Source organism: Melopsittacus undulatus, chromosome Z, assembly GCF_012275295.1.
Source record: "Melopsittacus undulatus isolate bMelUnd1 chromosome Z, bMelUnd1.mat.Z, whole genome shotgun sequence".
NCBI classification, from domain to species: Eukaryota; Metazoa; Chordata; class Aves; order Psittaciformes; family Psittaculidae; genus Melopsittacus; species Melopsittacus undulatus.
In genome coordinates this window covers 61,372,672-61,399,987 of record NC_047557.1, presented here as the reverse complement: position 1 = coordinate 61,399,987, position 27,316 = coordinate 61,372,672, and the positions used below count along the sequence as shown (strand labels likewise).

Below are 27,316 nucleotides of genomic sequence, written 5' to 3'. Positions count from 1 at the left end.
ATTCAAATTAACTGTGATGTACATAATTACCGCAATAGCCAGCTATTGAAGGAGCATGTGTAAACCTTCAGCTTCCTGCCGTGCATCAGATTTGGGTCAGATGAAGGTACCCTCAGCAGCGAGCGAGACTCCTGAGTTACCTAGCACAGGGTTTAGCCTGAGCTCACCATGAACACAAGAGGGTGCTGGTTACTGCGTGGAGACTTCTGCTTTTGGAAGTAACTTTGGTCCGGGTTTGTAGTGGAAAAGCTAGAGGAAAATAGGCTGCACTAACGAGTTCTATGCCGGGAACTGAGAGACACAACCAAAGTGATGTCAGTTACTCAAATAAGCTTCCTGAAGTTAGGTACTGAGTTACTGAAGTTAGAATCATAGAATAGTTAGGGTTGGAAAGGACCTTCAGATCATCCAGTTCCAACCCCCCGTGCCATGGGCAGGGACACTTCACACTAAACCAAATCACCCAAGGCTTCATCCAACCTGGTCTTGAACACTGCCAGGGATGGAGCATTCACAACCTCCCTGGGAAACCCATTCCAGTGCCTCACCACCCTATCAGGAAAGAATTTCTTCCTTATATCCAATCTAAACTTACTCTGTTTAAGTTTTAACCCATTACCCCTTGTCCTATCACTACAGTCCCTAATGAATAGTCCCTCCCCAGCATCCCTGTAGGCCCCCTTCAGATACTGGAAGGCTGCTATGAGGTCTCCACACAGCCTTCTCTTCTCCAGGCTGAACAGCCCCAACTTTCTCAGCCTGTCTTCATACAGGAGGTGCTCCAGTCCCCTGATCATCCTCGTGGGCCTCCTCTGGACTTGTTCCAACAGTTCCATGTCCTTTCTATGTTGAGGACACCAGAACTGCACACAATGCTCCAAGTGAGGTCTCACAAGAGCAGAGTAGAGGGGCAGGATTACCTCCTTTGACCTGCTGGTCATGCTCCTTTTGATGCAGCCCAGAATACGGTTGGCTTTCTGGGCTGTGAGTGCACACTGAAGCCGGCTCATCTTCATTTTCTCATCGACCAACACCCCCAAGTCCTTCTCCTCAGGGCTGCTCTGAATCTCTTCTCTGCTCAACCTGTAGCTGTGCCTGGGATTGCTCTGACCCAGGTGTAGGACCTTGCACTTGTCATGGTTAAACTTCATGAGGTTGGCATCAGCCCACCTCACAGGTGTGTCAAGGTCCCTCTGGATGGCATTCCTTCCCTCCAGTTACAGCTGTTAAGTTTTTATTATTCACATCCTTCTTCATCCTTTCTTTACCCTGTCTGAAGTCAAAGACAGAAGTATTAAAAAACTATGTGATCTTCTAGCATCCTTACAGGGGGTCTACACGTTTGCATAAAGCAGCTGCAGACCTCTCCTAGATAACATTTTTGCAGTCACCCCTGCTCAGAAGTGACACTGCACTGGATACCTTTCGTGCCACCCAAATTCTGGACGGGCCCTTCTTGTCCCTTTTGAGCTGATTTATGACATCATTATGAGAATATGCTAATCCAGGCACTGTTAAATATATATACAGATGATTTCTTGCATCCTATTCTATAAATTCAGCAGAAGACAGAAGCAGTGGAGTGTGCATAGTGTTTTCTGGGATATTTCTAGAGAATAGCTTAACAACTAGTAGAGAAATTATCACATCAATTTGCTGTGTTATGTATATTATGCCTGAAAATGGGGTATTTGTGTAAGCTAATGGCCAGGAGCCCAGATCCAGCTGAGAGTTATTAGTGTAAACCCAGTATATTGCCTGAAGAGGTACCACCTTAATTAGAAATAATCCAGACACACTCTTCAAGAACAGCCATTTAGAGACAGACATGAGCAATTCCTTGTGCTCTTCATGACGATTTCTTATTTACCAGCTTTTGGACTGTAAAAGAGAGGTATAAGAAATCTTGACTTTATTCACAAGAATTGTAGCTATTCCTTTTTTGCTGTGTAAGGGAATGATGTTTGTGTTTGCCCTTTTTAATGTTTATTGTGGTTTGCTGATTTTGAGGTGGGAAAGGTAACTAAAGAATTACTTGGTGCTGTGTTAATATTAAAATACCTAAGTAGATCCTTACCAAGATATTCCAGAATTGCTACTGGGCACAAACACACATATTTAACTACTTATGAATCAATCAATAAACATTTCTACACATGCACATAGGTCAGCAGCAGATACAAGCAAGTTCCATCAGGTGATGGAAAAGGAAGGAAGAGCTTTGAAATAGTCTTCCTCATAAACATTGCAACTTTCCTCCACTTCTTTCCAGTTCTTAAGTAAACTGCTTTGCTATCTTGTCTTGTCTTTCCTGAGTAAGCCTACTTCTTCCTCCTTGAATGGCAATAGGTAGACAGTTTAATTCAATTTCCTATTCAGTTATGTCCATTTTCCTTTTTCTTACACTCCCATAAGGCATGTATTTCAGCACTGGAAAACTCTCCAGCTCTAAAGGAACACAAATGTAGCAGTGAGTATAAAAGTGTGCTCCCACAACTTACATAAGTAACTAATCTTAATAATCAATTAATAGTGAAGAAACCATATATCAGAATTGATGCAATTTACCCCTGAATAATTAAAAGATCCTATATAGAGAGCTGACAGAAGCTATGAATGAAACTGCTTCTAAGTGCATCCAAAATATGTAATGCTAGGGAACATTTGTCAGTGGAGCTATCAAAAACTGAGTATTCTTCAAGTACTAACACAGATATGCTCTTGGAAACAATCTAAGAAATTACCTGATTATGAAAGATAATATTTTAAGAAAGCCAACCTAGATTCAAACTAATTTATTTATTCAAGTCTTCACCTTGTTGTCTTCTATACATCCAATTGCACTCCTTATGGCAGGACAGAAAAATCTTTGCAGTTGACTGAAAAAAATGACGGTGCTTATGTGCTGCATTTGCCTGCTCCCTCCTGGACAAATTCTGTCCTCTGGCAACACCAAGAGGCCTCCAAGCTCCCTTTACTGTTGTGTCAAAGGGGGAGCAGAGTATACACACACTAGTAACAAGGAGGATCGTGATAAATGAAGTACAGCACCAGAGCATTTTTAAGGATTATAGTTCATAAAAGAGAAGTTCTAAACCAAACTTCATTAACAACAAACTTAATTCCACAACTGTGTCTTCATCCTAGAAAGGGATGGAACAGCAGTTATGCTGGCACCAGCAAGGTCAGAATCTCACCCCAGGCCATTGCCTTTCCCTTCCTTATACCTCTGCCCAGTCTTGTATTTGGCAAGAAAGATATGGATCATTTTCTTTGTTCCTGTTCAGCTCTTTCCTGCACTGGTTATCATTATTCTGAAATATCAGACCATCTTTAATGTAAATTTTAAATATACACACACAAAATAAGTAAACATGTTATCCTTCACTTGAAGTGGAGTTATTGAGAATGTTTTACATGATATAGTAGATATGATTTACTGTATTTATACCACACATACTATTTCTGTGGTGCAGTAGTTTCCTAGAGAAATAATAAGATTTTGCTGTAATAAATCTCTCTTCACAAAATATGTTATTCCTATGTAGTTTGTTGAGGATAAGGCATAACACTGTTTATGCTCTCCAGGTGTATTACTGAAACATTGCATTGTGTACAGCTGGAGCTGAAACAAAATGTTTCAGTGCAGCTGAAATGCAATTTTTCATGAATGTCAAAACAAAACTTTTCATAATGTTTAAAAAATTTTAACTTCTTGAGCCAGTCCAACAAACCTCAAGAAATTCTGAATGGTTCACAGAATGTGAGTTTCAGTTTCCAATCCATTATTACTTGAAGGAAATGCAGTTTAATGCAGCAGTCAAAATAAAACACCTGAAACACTAAAATACATGCCTAAACAGATTCCTCTTCTCATAAACCCTGTGAATTTATAACATTGTATAATCTCAGATTATCATCAGAAGCATCCTATAACGTACTGTCATTTGTAATGAATGCTGTTATATTCTGTCTAGTTAATTGCTTCAGGCTTTAGTCAGTTTGACCCACATCAAAACTTCTTCACCATGTCCTGCTGAAATGCCTTATTTTTCAGAGTGAAGGGTGTAAGAAAACAGCAGTCTGCATGTCAGTATGGATCCAAGTATATCTTGCCTGGGTTGCTTTACCTGGAACCATCTTTTTTAACATTTTGAAGTTACGAGGACAGGGTAACACGTTTGCATTACAACAGTGACATTTATCTGGGAGAAGGGTCAGACAAAAAATATTCAATTCACTAAGTGATTTTTTAAAGTGCAGACTCAAAATTTTAAAAGAAAAAATATGTGACTTCCTTTGGCTTGTTACTAAATTTGAGAATTCTCAAATGGAATTACATTAATTTTTTTTTCCTTTGAAATTTGGAGTTGTAATTTTCTGGGGTTTTGGGTTTGACTGGTTATTTTTGAGACCTATTCTAATTTAGCTTGTTCATGAGGTGACACGTAATGGACTTCAGGCTCTGAAACAGTTTTGGGATGAAAGAAGGCTGTCTGCCCACAACTGCAAGACTATTCTGAGGGTCATCGCTCAAGTATAGTGCAGACCATACAATTCAGCAACATAATAATAAACAGAGCTCAAGATGAAAGAGCTGCCATGAAGCATCTATGAAATGTTAGTATACAAATGTAAAATAACTTCCTTCCTAATGAACACAAAGGAAGGGCGAAAAAAGCAAATACTTTTGTAAGTGGTGCTATGAGTTTTAAAGATCATTATCTGTGCCTAAGTTGAGACAAAAAAATACATAGACCATTCCTGTGTCACATGTTTGGTGAACATATAAATTTAATAGAATACAAACAGCTTTTGAAAATCTTTTGAGTTGAGAGGAGGGAGAGGAAAAATAGTGTGAGGATATGTCACACTGAAGAACTGTGACCAAAACTGTCTTCAGACATACAAACTAACCTACAGACAGAAACTTCAATTTTGGAAGACCCAGGACCTGTTATTTAGATGGTTACTCAAAAAACGGGGCTTTCCTTGTATAGCGTTCTATGTGCACTGCTTATTAGGAGCAAAAACTAAAAGATATTGCCCAGAAACTCATCAGCAAGGAAGTACATTCCCTGCAAATGTGCAATTGCCAGAAATACAGATAGCTATCCCTTAACTTAAGACAGGAGTAGCAGCAGTGTGCCTGACCAGTGTGCTACCCTTCTAAGCCATAGATGCTGTGGAAAGCACAGAAAAAGCATTTTCTAGAAGTGTTTTCCATGAAACCTGGAAAGATGAGTTTATGTTTTAAACTGATAAAGTTTAAGCTCTTATTCATCAGAAAAATTACCAAAAAGGTCAGAATTTTATTTTTATATAAAAATTCCCAACCTAATCATAATTAATGTATCCTTTTTTTCTTTTTACCCTTTTTTTTTAATTTATTTTTCCATACACAGATCAAACTCAATATTTGAGTGTCATGAAGAGCTGTGAGTGTAAAAGTCTACTGCCACTGTACAGAATCTGGAATCAAGTTCTTCATTATGCTTGTTTTTTTTAAGTAGCACTGCTGTTCCTGATGGAGCCTCTAATTCTAGATTCTCTAAGCAGAACTCTAATTTTGTGAAGTAATATCTTATCTATAACAAGCACATGTAGCAAATTTTCTCATTCATATAACTTCCATTTTTCTTGAGGTTGCCTGTGTTGCAATCATGAGGCCTTCCTCAAAGTTTTACTGTTCTTTTATTCTTATTTATGTACTGGAAATAGATCAGTGGAATGCAGCTACAACAGTTCTTTACTGGGTGCTCATTCATTTTTTGACTACCAGTGTATTCTCGTTGCACAAAACCCTTTACTAAATGGCTCTTAACAGAAAGCACAGACATTAAAAGTACATAGGAAAGGTACATATAACCAGACTTTGGAAAAAAATTATGTAAACAAAATTCCTGCTAAGCAGGCTGCTAACTGACAACTCATAATCTCTTTGCAAACATGTACAGGACAGGAAGTGAAACACTCAATTCTTATCCTGTCCACAAACAGCTTCCCCAGCACCATTGTTTTAGTAGCAAAACCACCTCACACATTCTGTCCCTCTTTTAGTATTTATGCACATAATAAACATGTGACTCAAAAGCGGTGCCAGAGAAATGGCATTTCAAGTTATCTATAAAGACCAAACCCTGTTCCAAATGCCTACTACAATGTTGAATTTCCCTCTGCCGCAAACAGAAAGGAAAGATGACAATATGTTGGCATAGCAGGTTTTTAGGTCAACAGCTATGCCAACATCTTGCCTGCCCTCCAGCTCTGCATAAAAGAACTTCTTGAAAAGGCATCTGTGGGAATTGTGTAATCTTTTACTGTGATTTGTTTGACCTAAAACAGAAAACCAAAATTCAGGTAGAAGCTACACACTGTTATGTAAAACATCTGAATATCAATCAAACAGTACACTGTACAGTAACTCTAGTGTGATTTGGTTTTTATCCCTTAGGCTACGAGGTCTAAAAAAAATCCCTGATAATGGGCCCAGTTTTTAATTCTGTGTCTGCAACAGTTGCAGAGAAGAGACAGTGTTTGCTTAACTATTTTTCATAAAGCAATAACATATTTAGGACTTTCTTACCAACACATCAACAAAATCCCAGAGAGAGGATGGTCAGCCTAAAGATGTTGCCCAAATACTGTAGTAGATGCATGTTCTCAAGTGACTTCATTTTAAATACCCATTTTCTAGATTTGGTCAGTCTCTTCATCCTAGATTGACCTAAACAAAACAAAACAAAAACCAAAACCAAAACACACACACACACACACAAAAGAAAGAAAAATGAGATATTTTAAACACAAACATTTGCTGTTATGAAAATATACCAGCAGCTTCATTCATACTTAAAAATCACACTGCCACCTTCTCGTAATCTATTTTCATTTGCACAAGTATTTGCAGAGGTTTTTTATGGGCAGCAGATTTGCCAAGGCGACAGATTTTCAGGAGGAAAGTGGTAGTCCTTACAGAACCAGAGACAGTCTCGTGTGATTTACTTTGCCCACAGTGCCACACTTCGGTTGTTTGATGGTTAGTTTGTAGGTTTTTAATTTATTTTGAACAAAGAATAAAAGAGGGGCAGAGGGTGAGGGGAAAGATATTCTAATACATTTCTGTTACCATGTACCTGGCGTTGTACATTAGCCAAACTGGTGAGACTGATATGTAAGAGTCTAGTGAGTCTAGCAAGTCTAATAAGGACATTTGATAATTGTACCTAGAACGCATTGACTAGGTCAGTCATTTGCAACACCAAGCATACTAGCTGCTGAACAGACAATATCGTCAGCTGCGGGAATTGTCAACTGCACCTTTAATTTTCATTTCCAAGCTCTGTATTCAGATCTGGCACCTTAACGTTATATTAGCACTGAGGCTTTTCTTTTCTTCCCTCCCCCTTACCTCCTCCCCCCACTGGATTTTGTGAGGTTAGAAAAGCAAAGGAAAAGTTATTTATTTACACTGGCTACAATATCTTTAAGAAGGGACAAGTGCATTCATGGTCACCATACACGCTGGTAGCATAACAGTTCCTGAGCACTCTTGGAAGAAGCTATGTTCAGGTAAACTGTTTCAAAGCTGTGACTGTTGCACAATGTAGCCTCCTTCTTCAGGTGTTGACTGTGCCACTAGTGATCATTTAACAACATACAACACAGAACTGTCCAAAACCAGGAGTGAAAACACACACTTTTCCATATTACATAAATAGAACAGAAACATTATGAAACTAAACTCTTTATCACATTTCAAAACACTACAAGACAGCATCTTTTGTTCTTCTTAACACTTGTGCCTTTAGTGAACATTATAATTAGCATGCAAGCTATCACTGTCTTACACAACTGAAAGTCTGTTTTTCCACCAATTATTCTTTACTAAGAAAACAGTGCAAGGTTGAAAATATGTGAATTACACTACATTTTAAAGAGTCACTTAGGAATTATTTTAAAATCCAGTTTAAGAAAAAACTCTTAAATCCACCATTTGTCAATATTATCAGTGAATTCCACTAGAATTTTCTATTTGGGTTGCTGCATCTCTGGATGGGAAAAAGTTTTAATTCTTCAAACTGAGAAATATTTTGTATGTTCAAAATGCTTATTTCATTAAAAAAATGTGGATATACAGAAAAAAAAAAACATTTTCTTGCCTATTTTGCATTTGTTAAGCCTTTCAGCATTTAAAAAATGTTTATATAGATATATTTGAAGCAAGTATGTTCATATATAACTTATCTTATAATTCTCTTATAAATGAGTGTGGCTATATTAACACTTTGGCGATATCCCTGCATTTGTTTAAGTTAACAGCTTTTCCAAGACTTTCTTGAATTGAAAACTGCCTATATTCAGAATCTGATTCTGCAGAATGCTTGCATGTAAGTGCACTCACAACAGTAGAGCATTTTTGTACTCTGATATGACATATAATAAACAAGAACTAAACTAAACAGCAATGCCAGCAGGCAAGATCAGGGTATGTTATCACTGATGTTCTCTGATCTGTCAATCATACAATCACTTCAGTCCTAAGAAAGCCTGTTGTTCAGAACAGTGTATGAACTTCAGCATAGTTTGGACTTAGGCCAAGGGAGGTATTATTTCAAAGCTCTATATCCTGGCTGTATGGTTTAAGCTGATGCCAGTCACTCATTCCCCCCCTTCCTCTCCACCTGCTCCCCAGGGGAGGGGAAGAAGAATCGGAAGAATGTAAACCCCACAGATTAAGATAAGTACAGTCCAATAGCTAAAGTATAATATAAAACTACTCCTGCTACTACTACTAGTAAGGGGAATAACAAGGGGAGAGAACATAAAACTGAAAAGGGAAGGGGAGAAAAAAACCCAACAAATAAATACAAGAGATGCTCACCATCCGCCGACTGATACCCAGCCTGACCCACGCAGACATCCGCCAGTCCGGGTGACTCCCCTTAGTCTATATACTGAGCATGATATGCTGTGGTATGGAATAGCCCTTTGGCTAGTTTGGGTCTGGAGTCCTGTCTCTGCTTCCTCCTGATTTCTTGTTCTTCTCTTCACTGGTAGAACATGAGAGACTGAAAAGCCCTTGGTCAGGGTAAGTGCTGCTCAGCAACAACAAAAATTGTTGTGTTACCAGCATTCTTCTCAGACTAAATGCAAAAACTAAACAGAGCCCTGTGCCAGCTACTAGGAAGGAGAAAAAATAACTGTTATAGCTGAACCCAAGACAATCCCAAAGAGTCTGGATTTGACATGCTGTGATAACCCAAAATCTAAACAGTTCAAACTACTGTGAAAACTGTGTTTTGCAGCAGTGATGGGCTGCTGGTGGAAGTTAACATCCTATTTGAAAAATCTATCACCAAAACTGAAAGCAGAGCTGTATAAGGCTTGCAGAACTACTGCAGGTAACTTGCAGGACAGGGCAGTTCTGACAATCTGCTGATAAAGTACCATTGCTTCCACAGCTCAATGTGAGCAAAATTTATTTGTGAAAGAATGAAGGAAGCTATTAATCATCTAACATAATTAATGTTTTCATAGATTTCTCCGCAGACCCTACTAGCTAACAAGATGAACAGGTTAACTGCCTGGCAATATATTAGATGCTACCAGATGCACAAAGCAAACCAGCTGCTGAATCTATAGATTGATTAAGTAAAAAAATTAATTATAAGCAATAAAAGCAGAGGTGGGATGGGGGAATGCACCACCTTCATCTGTTCTCGCTGTTAAAAGGTTCAGTAGCAGTATACACCTTCTCTTCAGTACAGGTGGATAAGAATATGAGAGGGGAAAGCAAACAGGCTACAGGCTAACTTCATTTGATGTATTAAAGCCTCTCCCACTCTGACTGCTCTTCACAGTTTTCAAACATGTTGCAACAGGGGAGCAGGCAAAGTGGCTTTAAACTAAAGTTGACAGGGGAGGGAAACCTCAGTCCATCCCAGTCCTATGAATTTGATGCCAGTGCCAGCAAGAGATGCTCAGAGCATGGAGAGGGATGGCAGGTCAGGAGGAGACCACGTGAAGAGCAGAACAAAGAAATTCCTGCCATTCCAGCCAGCAAGCTGGCTTCATTGTCAGGGACCTAGCTTAAATGCCCCAATGCAAATGCATGTAGCATGGGGAATAAGCAAGAGACCTGCACACACTTGCAGGACTGTGATCTTATTAGCATCACAAGATACAGTTGAATGGCTCCTATGACTGGAGTGTTGGAATAGAAGGATAGAGGCTTTTCAGGAACAACAGGCAGGGGAGATAGGGGTGGGATCGTGCCACCTTCTATGTCAATGACAAACTGGACTGCATGGAGCTGTGCCTTGGGATGGAGGAGGAGCTGACTGAGAACTTATGGGTCAGGATTAAAGGGAGGGTAGGGACAGGGAACATTTTAGTGGCTGTCTGCTACAGGCTGCCTGGCCAGGAAGACTGAGTGGATGTGGTCCTCTATAGAAAGATAGGAGCAGCCTTACATTCACATCCCTAGTCCTCACAGGGATCTTCAGCCATCCTGATAACTATTGAGGGGACAACACCCAAAAGCATAAGCCATCCATGAGGTTCATGGAATGCCTTGATGATAATTTCTTTCTCTGAGGGATAGAGGAGTCAATGAGGAGAGAAGGCTCTGCTGGACCTTGTTCTCACCAACAAGAAGGGGCTGGTGGGGAGTAGGAAGCTCAAGGACAGCCTTGGCTGTCGAAATGACCACAAAATGGTGAATTTAAGATCCTTGGTGTGGTGACGAGGACGCACAGCAAGCTCACTACCCTGGATGTCAATAGAGCCATCTTTGGCCTCTCTAGTGATCTGCTTGGTATGGCAAAATCATAGAATTCCAGAATTCTTTGGGCTACCTGTTCCAGTGCCTCACCACTCTTACAGTAAAGTATTTCTTTCTTATATCCAACACAAATCTCTCCTGTTTAAGCTTGAACCTGTTACCCCTTGTCCTATCACTACAGTCCCTAATGAAGAGTCCTTCTCCAGCATCCCTGTAGTCCCCCTTTAGATACTGGAAGGCTGCTATGAGGTCTCCACGCAGCCTTCTCTTCTCCAGGCTGAACAGCTCCAACTTTCTCAGCCTGTCTTCATACAGGAGGTGCTCCAGTCCCCTGATCATCCTCGTGGCCTCCTCTGGACTTGTTCCAACAGTTCCATGTCCTTTTTATGTTGAGGACACCAGAACTGCACACAATACTCCAAGTGAGGTCTCATGAGAGCAGAGTAGAGACAGGATCACCTAATTCAGGTACCATGGGATAAAGACCTAGAGGGAAGAGGGGCCTAAAACAAATGGTTAATAATTAAGGATCACCTCCTCCAGGATCAGGAGCAATGCATCCTGACAAAAAGAAAGTCAGGCAAAAATGCCAGTAGGCCTGTGTGGATGAACAAGATGCTACTGGACAAACTCAAGCTCAAACTTGTTTAGTTTACAGAGGTGGAAGTTTACAGAGGGTAGAACCAAGGACAGGTAGACTGTGAATTATACAAAGAAACTGTCTGAGCAGCCAGGGATCAGGTTAGGAAAGCTAAAGCCCACACAGACTTCAATCTGGCCAGGGACATAATGAGCAACAGGAAGAGCTTTTATAGGTATGTCAGTGACAAAGGAAAATGGGCCCTCTCAAGAAGGAAACAGAAGAGCTGGTTACCCAGGACATGGAGAAGGCTGAGGTATTCAATGACTTTATTGTCTTGGTCTTCATCAGCAACTGCTCCAGCCACACATCCAAGTCACAGAAGCAAAGGCAGGGACTGGGAGAATGAAGAACCCTTGCTGTAGAAGATCAGGTTAGAGACCATCTAAGGAACTTGAAAATGCACAAGTCCATAGGACCTGATGAGATGCATCCAAGGGTCCTGAGGGAACTGGTGTATGAACTTGCTAAGCCATTACCTATCATATCTGAGAAGTTGTGGCACTCTGGTGAAGTTCCCACTGACTGGAATAGGGGAAACATAATCCCGATTTCTAAAAAGGAGAAAAAAGAAAGACCCAGGGAAAGACAGGCTAGTTAATCTCACCTCAGTGCCTGGCAAGGTCATGTAGCAGATCATCCTGGAAACTATGATAAGACACATCGAAAAGAGAGAGGTGGCTGGTGACAGCCAACACGGCTTCAGATCTGTTCAGGCAAATCCTGCCTGACCAATTTGATGGCCTTCTGTGATGGGGTTACAGCACTGGTGGGTAAGAGAAGAACAACTGATGTTATCTAAGACTTGTACAAAGTGTTTGACACTGTCCCAAGCAACATCCTTGTCTCTAAATTGAAGAGACATCAATTTGACGGATGGACCACTCGGTGGATTAAGAACTGGCTGGATGGCTGCATGCAAAGAGTTGTGGTCAATGGCTCAATGTCCAGTTCAAGACCAGTAACAAGTGGTGTCCCTCAGGAGTCAGCATTAGGACTGTTCCACCAATATGTTTGTTGGTGACATGGGCAGTGAGATTGATGCACCCTCAGCAAGTTTGCCGATGACACCAAGCTGTGTGGTTCTGTTGATATGCTGGAGGGAAGGAATGCCATCCAGAGGGACCTTGACATGCTTGCGAGGTGGGCTGATGCCAACCTCAGGAAGTTCAATAGTGTGAAGTGCAAGGTGTTGGGGCAATCTACAAACTGGGTGGAGACTGGACTGGGAGCAGTCCTGCACAGAAGGACTTGGGGGTGTTGGTTGTTGAGCAAATGAACATGAGCCAGCTTCAGTGTGCGCTTGCAGCCCAGAAACCAATCGTGTGCTGGCCTGCATCAAAAGAAGCGTGACCAGCAGGTCGAAGGAGGTGATCCTGCCCCTCTACCCTGCTCTTCCGAGACCCCACCTGCAGTCCTGCGTTCAGCTCTGGAGCCTCCATAGAATCATAGAATAGTTAGGGTTGGAAAGGACCTCAAGATCATCTAGTTCCAACCCCCCTGCCATGGGCAGGGACACCTCACACTAAACCATATCACCCAAGGCTTCATCCAACCTGGTCTTGAACACTTCCAGGGTTGGAGCATTCACTGCCTCCCTGAGCAACCCATTCCAGTGCCTCACCACCCTAACAGGAAAGAATTTCTTCCTTACATCCAGTCTAAACCTCTGCTGTTTAAGTTTCAACGCATTACCCCTTGTCCTATCACTACAGTCCCCCCCCCCTCCCCACTATCCCTGTAGGCCCCCTTCAGATACTGGAAGGCTGCTATGAGGTCTCCACGCAGCCTTCTCTTCTCCAGGCTGAACAGCTCCAACTTTCTCAGCCTGTCTTCATACAGGAGGTGCTCCAGTCCCCTGATCATCCTCGTGGCCTCCTCTGGACTTGTTCCAACAGTTCCATGTCCTTTTTATGTTGAGGACACCAGAACTGAACACAATACTCCAAGTGAGGTCTCACAAGAGCAGAGTAGAGGGGCAGGATCACCTCCTTTGACCTGCTGGTCATGCTCCTTTTGATGCAGCCCAGGATATGGTTGGCTTTCTGGGCTGTGAGTGCACACTGCAGATGGCTCATGTTCATTTTCTCATTGACCAACACCCCCAAGTCCTTCTCCTCAGGACTACCATGAATTTCCTTTTTGCCCAACTGTAGCTGTGCCTGGGATTGCTCCCACCCAGGTGTAGGACCTTGCACTTGTCATGGTTAAACTTCATGAGGTTGGCATCAGCCCACCTCACAAGTGTGTCAAGGTCCCTCTGGATGGCATTCTTTCCCTCTAGCATATCAACAGAACCACACAGCTTGGTGTCATCGGCAAACTTGCTGAGGGCACACTCAATTGCATTGTCCATGTCAGCGACAAAGATATTAAACAAGACCGGTCCCAACACCAGTCCCTGAGGGACACCACTTGTTACTGGTCTCCAGCTGGACATTGAACCGTTGACCACAACTCTTTGCATGTGCCCATCCAGCCAGTTCTTTATCCACCGAATGGTCCACCTGTCAAACTAATGTCTCTCCAATTTAGAGACAAGGATGTCATGTGGGACAGTGTCAAATGCTTTGCACAAGTCCAGGTAGATGACGTCAACTGGTCCACCCCTGTCCATCACTTTTGTAGCCCTGTCATAGAAGGCCACCAAATTTGTCAGACAGGATTTCCCCCTACTAAAGCCATGCTGGCTGTCACCAAGCACCTTGTTGTTTTCCATGTGCCCTAGCATGCCTTCCAGGAGAATCTGCTCCCAGATTTTGCCAGGCACAGAGGTGAGACTGACTGGTCTGTAATTCCCCGGGTCATCCATTTTCCCCTTCTTGAAAATGGGGGTTATATTTCCCTTTTTCCAGTCATCAGGAACTTCACCTGTCTGCCATGATTTTTCAAATATGATGGCCAGTGGCTTTGCAACTTCATTCGCCAGCTCCTTCAGGACCCACAGATGGATTACATCAGGTCCCATGGACTTTTGTACATTCAGGTTCTTAAGATGGCCTCAAAACCAGATCCTCTCCTACAGTGGGCCCAAGGTCTAGGTTTTTATAGTCCCTGCGTCTGCCTTCCAAGACTCGGGTGCTGCGGTCAGAGCCTTTGCCAGTGAAGACTGAGGCAAAGAAGTAATTCAGAACCTCAGCCTTCTCCAAGTCCTGTGTAGCCAGTTCTCCCGAAAGTTTCCAGAGGGGGCCTACATTGTCCTTAGTCTGTTTTTTAGCCGCTACATACCTATAAAATCCCTTCCTATTATCTTAAACATCCCTTGCCAAGTTTAGCTCCAATTGGGCCTTAGCTTTCCTAACTTGGTCCCTGACTACCCTGACAACATCCCTGTATTCATCCCAGGCCACCTGTCCTTGCTTCCACCTTTTATAAGCCTCTTTTTTCCTTTGAATTTTTCTCATCAGCTCCTTATCCATCCAAGGAGGTCTCCTGGCCCTCCTGCTGCACTTCCTTCTAGTTGGGATGCAACACTCCTGAGCTTGTAGCAGGTGATCCTAGAATCTTAACCAAGAGTCTTGGGCCCCCTTGCCCTCTAGGGCTATATCCCATGGAACCTTGCTAAGCAGGTTCCTGAAGAGCCCAAAGTCTGCTCTCTTGAAGTCCAGGGCAGTGAGCTTACTGCACGCTCTTCTCACTGTCTTGAGGACCTCGAATTCGACCATCTCGTGATCACTGCACCCAAGACTTCCCTGGAGAGTCACATTTCCAACGAGCCCTTCCCTGTTGGTGAGCACGAGGTCAAGCAGGGCACCTCTCCTCGTCGGCTCCATTATTGCTTGCAGAAGGAAGTTGTCTTCCACACAATGGAGAAACCTCCTGGATTGCTTGTGCCAGGCCATACCGTCGCCCCAGCAGATGTCAGGGTGGTTGAAGGCCCCCACGAGAACAAGGGCCTGTACAAGAAGAACATGGACGTGTTGGAGCATGTCCAGAGAACGGCCACAAAGATGATCAGAGATCAGAAGGCTGAAGTATCTTCTCCTCCAGCCTGTGAAGACAGGCTGAGAGAGCTGGGCTTGCTCAGCCTGGAGAAGGACCTGCGGAAACGTTTAGAACCTAAAGGAGGCCTAGAGGAAATCTGGAGAGGGATTTTTTATAAGGGCATGTAGTGACAGGACAAGCGGGGATGGCTTTAAACTGAAATATTAGATTAGACATTAAGAAACTCTTCACGCTGAGGGTGGTGAGGCCCTGGCACAGGTTGCCCCCAGAAGCTGTGGCTGCCTCACTCCTGGCAGTGTTCAAGGCCAGGCTGGATGGGGCCTGGAGCAACCTACTCTAGTTGAAGTTGTCCCTCCCCATGGCAGGGGGTTGGAACTGGGTGAGCTTTAAGGTCCTTTCCAACCCAAGCTATGCCAGGATTTTGTGATCGTTCTGTGAAAAGTGGTTGAATCAGGTCAAGAATCAGCTCCTCACAGAAGCAAATCTTTAGGTATGAAAGAACCTTGAAAAAAGTCAAAACTCCACATGAACACTGCAGACAACGCTCTCAGGAAGGCAGAAAGACAGGGAGAGAAAGGGATTCATTGGGAACTGTGTGGTGGAGAACACAAAGATGCCTTCTAACCCCCAGCATCACCTGCTTATTATGTACAGACCTGCTCTGAGCAGGTTTAGACAACCAAAATTTAAAGTGCTGGCAGCTGCCTGGAGCTTCTTCTATGATACTGCTCCCACTATCAGAACCAGTAGCTGCACTGGCATTCATAGTGCATATGTGAGGGAAAGCATCTGGAGAAAACGGCAGCCTTACGGGCACAGTTTAATCCCTGTAATTATGCAGGCCTGGTAATGTAAAGGTCTGCAAACAAATTCTGAATCTCCATAAAATTGGGAGTTTGAGACATTCCCTGAAGGATCTTTGTTTTTTAAAAAAAGTATTTTGGCAGCCTCTGACATGCATTATCCATTTCAGTACATTTTCTCACTAATTATAGACTGTGCCTAATTTCCTCAGAATAATAGCCTGAAATTTCTGAAGATAAGAGTCTGTCATAAATTGGCTTAATTGTGTTTTAATTAATTTTCATTTATTGCATTGGCTAAAGTACTTTTTCCCATTAAATGCAGAATAAGCACATTTTTTAAGGAAACAAATACTTCACTTCAAGGAGATCAACCCAAAACATGCACACAACACTGCTGAGAAGTCACACTCTTAATCCTACAGGACTGGTGAACAATGAAGTTGTAGGAAGAGTGAGGCCAAAGTTGTGGCAGCTCTCCTGTGGGCTGCGCTCCCATGGAATGTTTGGGAGGTTTCTGAAAATCTGAAAACTTTCTGCACCAGGAAGAAGACGAAAGGAATGAGCAGGTCACCACTTCATAGCAGATTCACAATCAAAGATTGTGTGGAAAGTTTTCAGCTGGGAATGCATCAGGAATGCAAAAGCAGCAGCTGGAAACAGGAAAATTTACAGCTGATCAGAGTACCCACTGAGTGAAAACTTAAGTGTTGTCATATTCCTTTAGAAACAATTCATATATATTCCTCCCTCACATCAAATTACTTGGCCATAGAGAATTTTATAGGTTATTAATCCAGAAATATTCATGCACTTACTGCAGTATAAAACATTATTAGTTCTAGCTGGATTTGACTGAATGTAATCATTCTCTTCCTAGAACTGTGAGATTCTACCATACTAAGTTTTCCATGGGTATTCTTCAGGCTAAATTAAAAAATTCCTGGTTTCTCTCCCCTGCTCCCAACACCTAAGAGATTACTGCAGAGCTTAACACACATTATTTTCTTTCAGAATCAAAAGATGCATCAGATTACAAAGCCTGGAAAAGATTCTAGTTAACTTCTCTGGGTTTTGAATTGAGCCTATTAGGCATACATGTGCTTTTTTTGTTTATTTTGTCTTGGATTTTGGGTTTTGTTGGGTTTTTGTTCTTGTTGGTGGTTTAGGTTTTGTTTTATTTTTTGTTTGGGTTTGGGGTTTTTTTTTTTTTGGAGGTGTCTTTTTATGTCTTGATTTTGCATCTATGAAATAATAATTTAAAAAAATGAGCAAAATTTTATGGATCATCTCCATATTGAAATTGACTAAGCTATGACTGATACCATCCCCCCAAAATTCATATATACATCCCCCTGATCATTTTTTTTTTTTAGCTTGAGATAAAAAATATTTTTAAAAAACATAGCCTGAGCTCCTTTGATCTTTGCAATGAACATTATTTCAAGAGCTAAACAAATGTTTTTTAAATTGTTATTTTTGTCCTTAAAGCACCTGGTTTTGCAGGTGGCTGTGGGAATAACAGATACATAGTACAGGCTACATATTTTGGGAAATGTGTTATCTGTCATTCTTTGGATACTGAAAAATGTGTGGTTTCAAAATGAGAGATTGTTTGGAAGATCCCAGATTGAAGCATCCCATGGAGACCAAGTTTCTGAGATTTTGCTGAATTCTAAATTCTGAATTCTCCTCTGGAAGAATCAGCCATCTTACAGCTGGCCCCAGAATGAAGCAACTGAGGAGTGTGAGTTGGATGGGTTTGAGCATTTAGCTACACAGCACTGAACTTTGACAGGCTAGTACCCCTGACTTCACCTGATAATGAATAAAATGACCCTTATCAGCTGTCTAACTATTCACTTTAAAAAATACTGACCTATGAGTTTGTTGAAAGACAATGTAAGCTCAGCTTAACGATATTCACTAACATTCATACTTATGTAGATATGAATAAAATACAATTTTAATCAGTATTTGAATTAAGCAATACACTTGGCATGTTCCAGTAGTGAAGTCTGCAACATGAAGAACAACTTTGAGTCACAGTGCTTCTGAGTTAAATGGGAAGAAAAATAATTTCAATGGAATTATCTAGAACCAGATAGCATTACATATAACTAGCCAAAGTATTCAGTGATACATACTCACAAGTATTCCCTTAGTCTTTATTTATAAAAGAAATCCCTGCGACTCTTATGTTAGCGCTTGCATTAAGAAATATTTGGACTAAAGCTGTGAGTTGTACATTTCACTGCAGGCGATGATGCAGCTTCTGAAATAGCTTTTCAACTTAGTCTATAAAGTCCCTTCATTCTGTCAATGTTTAATAGTTAAAAGTGATCCTACTCTTTCAGATATTTAATTTTGTTTAGCTACAAAGTCATCATGCTTGTCATCCAAAATTTAACTACAGTTACAGGAGATATCAGTAAAGCATGTCACATGACTAAGCAAGAAAGTAGACATCAAATACTTTTCTGAAGTACGAAATCAACAATTATTTCAGATCAAACACAGTGATGACTGCCATTACTGAGTCTGGTAAAGATGTTTATCACAATTGTGTTAAGCTTCTTCCTGACTTTAAGATTAACAAATTGATACAGTAAGAAGAATTTTGGAATATGAGGTCCTTAGATTTCTCAACCTTGTATTTGAATTCTTAATCGGTGTTATGTGGACATCCCTCCTTCTTCCTGGATGTGAAAACTCCAAAACCCAAAATCATTTAGCAGCTGACAACTCAGCCTTCTAGGCTGTAATGGGAAATAATAGGTTGCCATAAGTAAAAGAATAAAAAGAAAACATGAAGTAGCTCAGATTCTCTGAATACTTTTTTCTAGCTCAGATTCAGTTAGCTAATGTGTAGCCAAACACACTAAAATGTATCTCAAATAAGTTGCTATGATTGAGGTGAGTGATGATTGCGAATTCTACAATCTTTCTATAGGAACAGGGCATTCTGTAACCTCGTATTAAATTTAGCTTTGCACCTGGAAGGCTCATTTTAATAGTATTTTAATAATAAAAATAGTGGGTGGCATTTTTTTTTAGGAGTACTTTGTGTACTGCTAGTATATACTTCCACAGTGAAAAGGATTTAATGGGCAGCTTCTCTACACAGTGCTTGACAGGATAATGGTCTTTTCTTTCAGCTCAGAGCAAAGTTTGATATAAATGACATGTAATGCTCTTAAGTGGAGTAACAAGGGTAAATGCTGTTTTGTGAAAATGTAAGCCAAATACATACTTACATGTTTTCTGCTGTCAAAGAAACAGCCTTGGCTACTTTCTTTATTTGTTTAAATAGACTAAGGTGAAGCAGTTCTTAAAGAACAATGGAAAACCTCAAACATGCTGTAGCAACATGCAAGTGTTACCCATTCTGTACTGTTCATCAAACAACTTTGTTACTATAATGCTGTCCTAAAAATGAAATCCTCACTTTGGATGTAATGGTGTAGGATGCATATGCTGAATGGCCATGGGATACGGTAAGATACTTGACAATGGCTTTGGTGTTTAAAACTGTATTTAACTGCACCATGACTTATCACTGCCGGACTAAGGGCTCATTTGGGTCTGAACAATAAATTTAAGAGTGTTAACAAACCCATGCTCTTATCAGTAGATTATTGTAACTTACAAAAGGCATATAGAGCCAATAAGCAGAACACAGTGATTTGTTAAGAATGCTTAAGCCTATAACTATTTCTACCTTGTGGGTTTCACTTGGACTACATGGTAATGCATATATAAAAGATTTGCATGCCTGTAGTGGCATTAGCTATTGACTTGCTCCTCCCCAGTGTAACAAATGAATGACTAAATCTGGAAATATAAATCAGGTACATCAACATGAGGCATAAGGTGCTCTGTGGCTCACAGCTGACCAAATTAATTCAGCCCATTTGTTCCACTCTGTGTAGAAGGCAGAAACTGATGCCTCAACACCATAAAGCCCTGAAGCTGTCAGGAACATAACTGCAGTGTAGTCCTTATGTATGTAGGTATACAATATGCATCAAGCTACCTTTGTATTGCAATTGATTCATAGTAGCCATAACACTTGTGAAACATGTTTGCATTACCCACCATATAAATAATTGTTGTCACCCTTTAGAGTTCACAGACTAGGACTTCCAGAACTGCACCCTGTTACAAACAAAGGAAAAAAAGGTGCAGACTTCTACCTGTCTTATGAGGAGTTGGAGATTTGAAAATGCATTATTATTCATCAGTGATTTTGCAACTAACTTTTTTTTTTAATTAATCTAGTTATGAAATCAATTATTCCGTGTTTTTTTGCTGTTTCGTTTTACTGTTCCTGACTCTATCTATCTGAAATTCTCTGATGTAGTTTAAAGAAAGGTGTTAATTACTATTCCTGGGTAACTTCTTACAGGGGCAGGTGTCTGGCAAATGTGTTCTTGCAATTTAAAATGTTCTTAAAATAGCTTGCTGTGAGCAGCCTGTTGCTAAGTAGGTCTAAGAAACACTGATTAAGCTTTCTACTGTGTCAAGAACACCTTTATTGTAAAGAATTCTGCAAATTAACTGGGATTGCTCTGGGTTTCTGATTTTTAAGTATGGTTGATCCTGCTCTAGGCCAATCCATAGGAGCTTTGTTTTTCAGTTTTGGGCTCAGACCTCTCAGGTTCTTTTCATAGAAAGCTCCCCAGCACCTCCTGCAGGTGCTGCCTTTCTCCCCACTTATCCCACGACCTACATTTTATATGCTGCCAGTAAAGACAGGACCGGTTATTGAACATGTAGATGAATCAGTGACAACATACTGGGGACACAGAAATTTTTGTGGGAATTGTGTATTTTCTGTTTCTTTAATATGGAGTTTTAAAAGGAAATAGTTATAATATCTATAAATATCTAAATTAACAAATTGGCAACTCTGAAGTAGAATCTCATAAAGAAAAGAAGTTTACAATGATAAGCCACAAACATTGTTCGGATGGCACATTGGAATTACTGTTCTTCACACAGAGTAATTTAAAGCACCAGTCCCTTAATACGACTGGTTAAACCCAGCAACGTCAAAAGAATATGCTTCTGAGGAACAGAAACAGTGTGACTGGTGCATATATACACTGAATCCTATCTATAATCCACAGGCATCACTACAGAACGAGGTAATGATCATTTCTGCTGGAGGAGTTATTGAGCTGCCATTGCTGGGGAAAACCCATTGAATTGGTCTCAGAGAGACAGATGATGTCAAGACCAAGACAGTAATGGAAGAAAACTTTGGTTTTGACCTGTCCTATTCATACATATTACAAGATTTTTATGTTCAGTAAGTGTTCTCCAGATACCTGAGCATGGCTGATTTTGCCAGAATAATGTTTTTGCATAAAGTCTGTGCTGTTAATGAACTGCTTTTCTTGTTGCACCCAGAAACAGAAAGGTTCACCTAAAACAGTATCCCATTGGAGAAAGTCTACATAGCTGCTGCCAGGGAATATTAATCTCTAAATGGATTTTTTAATATAGTCTCATGGACTTTTATTGCTTATATGGAGCTCCCTTTGCTTTTTATGTCTACATAAGTAAATATACAGAAAACATGTTTTAACTTAGTTGTTGCTTGGTTCTTCCAAAATTAAGTCAGTTATCATTATCTGAATTTTTAAATTCTAAGCCAAAAGAATAAAATCTACAAAAGAGACACTTTAGGACATTTTTATATTAAAAAAAAAAAACAAACCACTACAATAAATCAAAAATTTCTCAGTAATTTTATCACGTATTGAAGTGGGTTATGTACACGTACACTGTCACAGGAAGAAATTGACTTTTTTCTTTCATAAATCATACCACTTAGTTAAACCAGGATTTGGTGGTCCTGAGATCTCTATCAACAGATTTCTAAACACCCCTTTTGAGCTGTAGTCATGCATTCAAGAAATAAAGGCCTCTTACTAGTAACCATCAACATTGTTACAGTTCAGAATAGAATAAACTTTGACACCAGGCTCTGGTCTTATGGGTTTGATTTTTTTGTTTTCTTTTCTACTAATTTTAGGTGCCAATGTTTGCTTGTTGGTTTGTGCAAAGTAGCTTTAAAACACATTTGGAGAGCAGCAGCTCACTGCTCATTTCCATCATTTTAAAAACCTCACCTTACATATTTTACTCCCTGTAATTTTCATCTCCTGGTTATCTTGAAAATTTGCAAATACTGTTTGTAAGAACAACTGCTTCTTGTATTTTACTATACGAAGTATTGGCTCAATTCTTCTGAATGTCAGGGCCTATTTTGGTGACTGAGTTTGAGGAAATGACTACTGCACAGTACTTTACCAGATCAGATCTCAACAGATAATTATTTACTGCTAAATATGAACTTAGGTTTTTAATTCACTGACTTTGGGGAAAAAAAAATACATTTGTATTAACAATATTTGGCAGTGGTACACTCGTAGATCTTTTCAGAAGTTTTCTACCTTGCACATTCCATTCAAAAGACCATGCTCTGGGAAACCAGTAAGTGTGCAGTACATGAAAGGACAGAACTCCCTTTGCTTCTTACAGAAGTTGCAGTGTATATATGACCAAACAGCAGAGGAAAGGAAAAGAATGAACTTGCTGTACAGACACTGAAAGCCCTTTTGGCAAACTGAATTCCTTCTCAAGTGTGTATTTCCTATGGAATGCTCAAAGTTGACTTCTTTCAAAGTTTTTGCAAATGACTAGTAGTTGTTAGCACTTCGTTTTTTATTCACAGAGACAGACCAAAGGATGCGAGAAGAAGTTCTCTGCTTTGTGGCAGAAACAGTCACTGAAAGGATCTGAAAGTCAGCTAGGACACCGAGAACTAGAAGACATCTGGCCATATGTGTTCTAGTATCTAGCCAAGAGTTGCAGGTTTTGTGAAATGTAATTAGTTTGTTATGAGACACCCAGAAATCACACACAATACTTGTGCTAAAAGCACATTTAGAAGGATTTTTTTTAAATGGACTTCCATGCACAGTGATTCTATGAATAAAATTAAATACATTCAGGACCTGATTAAATATAACAGGTGAGGAATATAAAAAAGTACAGAAGAGCTATTTACCAAATGGAAGTGGGACTCTAATGGTAGGGGGGGGGAAAAAAAAGTCAATCTGCAGCAATGTTAATCTTGCCAACCGATCCAGGGCAGGAAGAAATGGAGTCTGCTTGTGCCACCAGTGCTGGTATTTCCTAACAGGAGTTCTTGTCTTTGCAAGTCGTAAATTTCCTTTTTTTTTTTTTTTTTTTTTTTTGGTCACCACAGGGAGATGTAATTTCTTCTAAAAAAAGAATTGCATCTCACATTATTTTAAAAATTGTATCAACACATCTACTAATGCTGAAATAATGCAGCAATAGACAAAATCCGAAGATTTACTGACTGTACAGTAGGACAGCACTATACTGTCTTTTAACATCATGTCTCTCTTAAAAAAAAAAAAAAAAAGGCAAACTTTAAGAACTCATTCATCTGCCCTATTCTCAAACTTTTCACAGCTCCTTCCCAAAAAGACATTCCTCCTACCACTAACATTTCCTGATACATTCTCACAGCATCTGTTCATCTGCCAACTATACAGCATCACTAACAAGCCAGGGAAGACCAAGATGCTGAAGAGACAGCCAGAGTTATTCTGAGCTGAGCTCAACATTAAATTCACCTATATTTGTAAAAGCAAATTCCTTTGTCTTCTTCCCTCAGCCCCCTCAAAGAACAACCAAACCCTTCTTCACTGAATGGTACTTTCATTGTGGGATTTGATTTGCCTAGAATAAAACTGCTTACTCTCCTTAATTCTGACCATCCTGTAACTCTTCCACCTCCAGACATGTTACTTCTTACATCATGGGAGGGGATGTAGTGACTTCTTGGTCTGGCCAGAACTTGACAGTTCTCCCTACTGATTTTTAAGGAGAAGTAGTACTGCTTAATTAGTGGTTTCCCGAGAAGATACAGACCAGGATTGGTCTCACATCTCACATGGATTGCTGAGATAAATGGAAATAACATAAGAAAATGAACCCTTAGACAACAATTAGGATTTACAAAAGGATTTCTTTTTTACTCATAAATATAATTACTTTCAGTTCTTCAGCCCTGTGCTTTATCCTTCCATTCACAGCTCCTTCATGCAACACTTTATAAAAAAAAGTAAATCACACATACTAGAGCAAAAATCGTTCTATACATGAGAGCTGTAAGAAGCATACAAAAAAAGGACAGCTTGCTTCATTTCTTCAAATAATTTTGGTCAAACACAAAGAAAGAGAAACTTCAAGACAAGGGACTGCTCAAAATTAAGCAGGGACAAGGTGCTTCCTGTACCCAGGACAACACTGGCTTGTTCTTTGCCGTGTGGCCAAGCATCCAAATACACTCATACACACTCATACACACCATCTTAAAGTGAAAATCCTGGTTCTCTTCCCAAGTTAGACACTCTTTTGTAACTGCAGAGTGTACTGTAAATATTTAAAGCAGTCTGATCACTTTTCAAAGTAAAAAGACACAAACCCACTGCCGCAACTATTTGCACGAAGTCCAAACTCTGAGACCAATCATTGTGCTAATGAACTTCCTTTTAAGTTTAAAGTTGTATGCAACCTTTCCAGATAACAAAGATACTTAAAGATTCCTCTGTTTCTACATACTGTTATGCTACTGTCTACAAGGAGTGGACTACTGCCCTGAGAAAAATGCTTACTTTATCTTACTTGATAGTGAAAATTCATGTCTGACTTTAAAGGTGCAAAACTCATTCCCTATGAAACAAAGTTTCATTTAAATTGAGAATTTGACCATAAACTGGGCTAATTATAACTGTTTATTGAACTTTTCTTTATGCCTTCCCAGACCAGGTGTGGAAGGCATTAAAAAAATCCATGTCTACACAACAACCATGGTAGCTGGTTTAGTGTCAAGATGTCAGATACTGAAGGATTAAAGATTATGCCTGTTCAGAACACACTTTGGCTAGTGAGGTGGTGTAGAAGTATGATTTTTTTTTTATCCTCTTTGTACCTAATCCTACCGCACGCAGGCTCAGATGCTCCTCAGCATTTAAAGTTATGGAAATCTTTTCTTTTTAGATATGGATTGAGAAGGTATTTTATTCATCACTAGTACAAGTTCTATCCTGAAATAATCTGTAAATAAATCCCCTCTTAAAACTATGTGTCCTGAGTACACGTGCAGGACGAACAATTCCATCTTAGCGCTGCTGTTGTGTTTTAAGAAGTTTTCTGAAAACCAAAGCTAAGTGGACTTAAACTGATATTTGCCATAGGGAAGTTGGACAGTGATATTACACTGCTATTGCCTTCAGGGTTCCTTCTTAATACAAAAAAATGCAGAACAGATTTTAGCAAACCATGGGTTATGGGTTCATAGTCTCTGCCACTGTTCTGCTGAATTTGAGACTTCATCTGGTGAAGATAGCACTGACAGCCTGTATCAGAAATGTCTCAAACACACTAGCACAGAATAATTATGGCTTGCAAACAAACAAACAAAAAAACCCACACTGAAAAAACAGTACTAAAGTAGCCCACAGACAAAAAGGAAGTGTATATACAGAGAAAGAAAAGCAGAGAAGCGCAAAATTGTGGAGTGTTTTCAAGTTTTTGCTTAGAGCGTAGTTGTCAAAAATGGATTGCATTATGGTCTCAACTTCACTCATAAATATGAAAAGATCCATAAATATGGTGGAGGAGCACTCATGAGAGTAAAAATCAGTATGTTGGATGGCATCAGAGGAAGAGATACTTCAGAGATCTGCACAGGACTAAACAAAAGTAATTACGAGATGGAACAGTACGTGTTAGGAGTAGCTAGCCGTAAAATGCGCTAGTAGGCCTGTGAGAGGATTTACCTTAAATTACACGTGGGAACCACAGCAGGGGCTGGCTACGGCTCTACTCTTCTACATATTATTCGGGTAAGAGAAATTTGTTCTTCAGTCCTCGCCGTTCACTCCTTAAGCACATGCCATCTCGAGCGACCCTCGTTTCATTGTAGCGCAGTTATTGTTTATCAGGAAAGTGACCCCCGGTACTTTCACTCTCGGGCGGACCCGGCGGGAGCTGCCGAGCGCTGCTGGCAAGAGATACCCGTGGTCGTCGGTTACCGAGTAGGGAGCCACCTTCCTGTGGGCTTCCCGCGCCCGCAGGAGGAGCATCTAGAGGCTGTGGAAAACCTCGTGCGTGTCGCCTCCGGCCGCAGGTGCTGACAAGGGGCGCTAGGGCCCCTGCTGTCACCGGCCCCCCGGGACCGTTCCTCCTCAGGCCGGACAACAGGCTCCTCAGCCTTTGAACCACAGCAGGGTCAGCCCAACGGGAAGGCTGGCTGCCTGCCTACCACGGCTCCCCACCGCCCCCCCCAGCATCGCCCCAGCCGGGCAGCACCACCCGTCCCGGTCCCGCAGCGCGGCCCCTTCAGTACCTGCGGCAGCGGCCAGGAGAGCAGGGCTTGGTGCGGTGCTGCGTGACGGGAGGGCGGCTGCCGTCTGCTTCTGCTCCTGCTCCTGCTCCTCCTCCGCCGCGCACACCTGCCGCCGGCCCCGCCGCTACCCGCGCCCGCGGGGGGACACGCCTTGCCCTGACGGTGGGGCGCGGATAGGGGCCATCGGGGCCTCCCTCCTTGTCCCACTCCCATCCGCGGCTCCCCGGACCGGTACGGGTCGTCGATTTGCTCGTGTTTTCGTCAGAAGCCGCTCTACGCCCTGGGTGTTCCTCTTCCGCTCAGTGCACGGAGCCTCCCCACAGAGCTCAGACGGGGTCCGCGGAGGAGAGGCGCCCGGAAGGCACCTCCTCCGAGAGCCGGTGCCCGCTCCCAACCAGGAGAGGCTTTCTCTTCGAGGGTCTCGGCCACATACCTACCGCTCGCTCCCGAACGCTCCGGCAGTTCCTGGGGAAGCAGCGAGGAGCGGCTCTGCCCCTAGGTCACCCGGTACCGCCGACGGTGGCTGGGCTTCGGGGCCGCGCGTGCACCCGGTCTGGTGCTAGGGAGAGCAGGCTTCGTGGCGTGGGCTTACAGACTGTACATGTACCGGTACACACATGCACACGCACAAGGATATGTACATTGGAAACTGCAAGTACGATGTCAAATACACACATCTTGAA

General features: G+C 41.4%; 1 long non-coding RNA gene across 2 annotated transcripts; it reads right to left on the bottom strand.

Annotated features, from left to right (window-relative positions):
* Window positions 1-1,099: 1,099 nt before the first annotated feature.
* Window positions 1,100-26,761, bottom strand: LOC115945480 (uncharacterized). Of its 2 annotated transcripts, none has more exons than XR_004079809.1 (4): window positions 26,634-26,761; window positions 26,065-26,288; window positions 6,587-6,727; window positions 1,100-1,273 (listed from the first exon to the last, which is right to left on the bottom strand). It is a non-coding gene; the product is annotated as an uncharacterized lncRNA (long non-coding RNA). The 2 variants fall into 2 exon arrangements; XR_004079810.1 differs by having other exon boundaries at window positions 26,065-26,285; window positions 26,634-26,719.
* Between the last annotated feature and the right edge of the window lie 555 nt (window positions 26,762-27,316).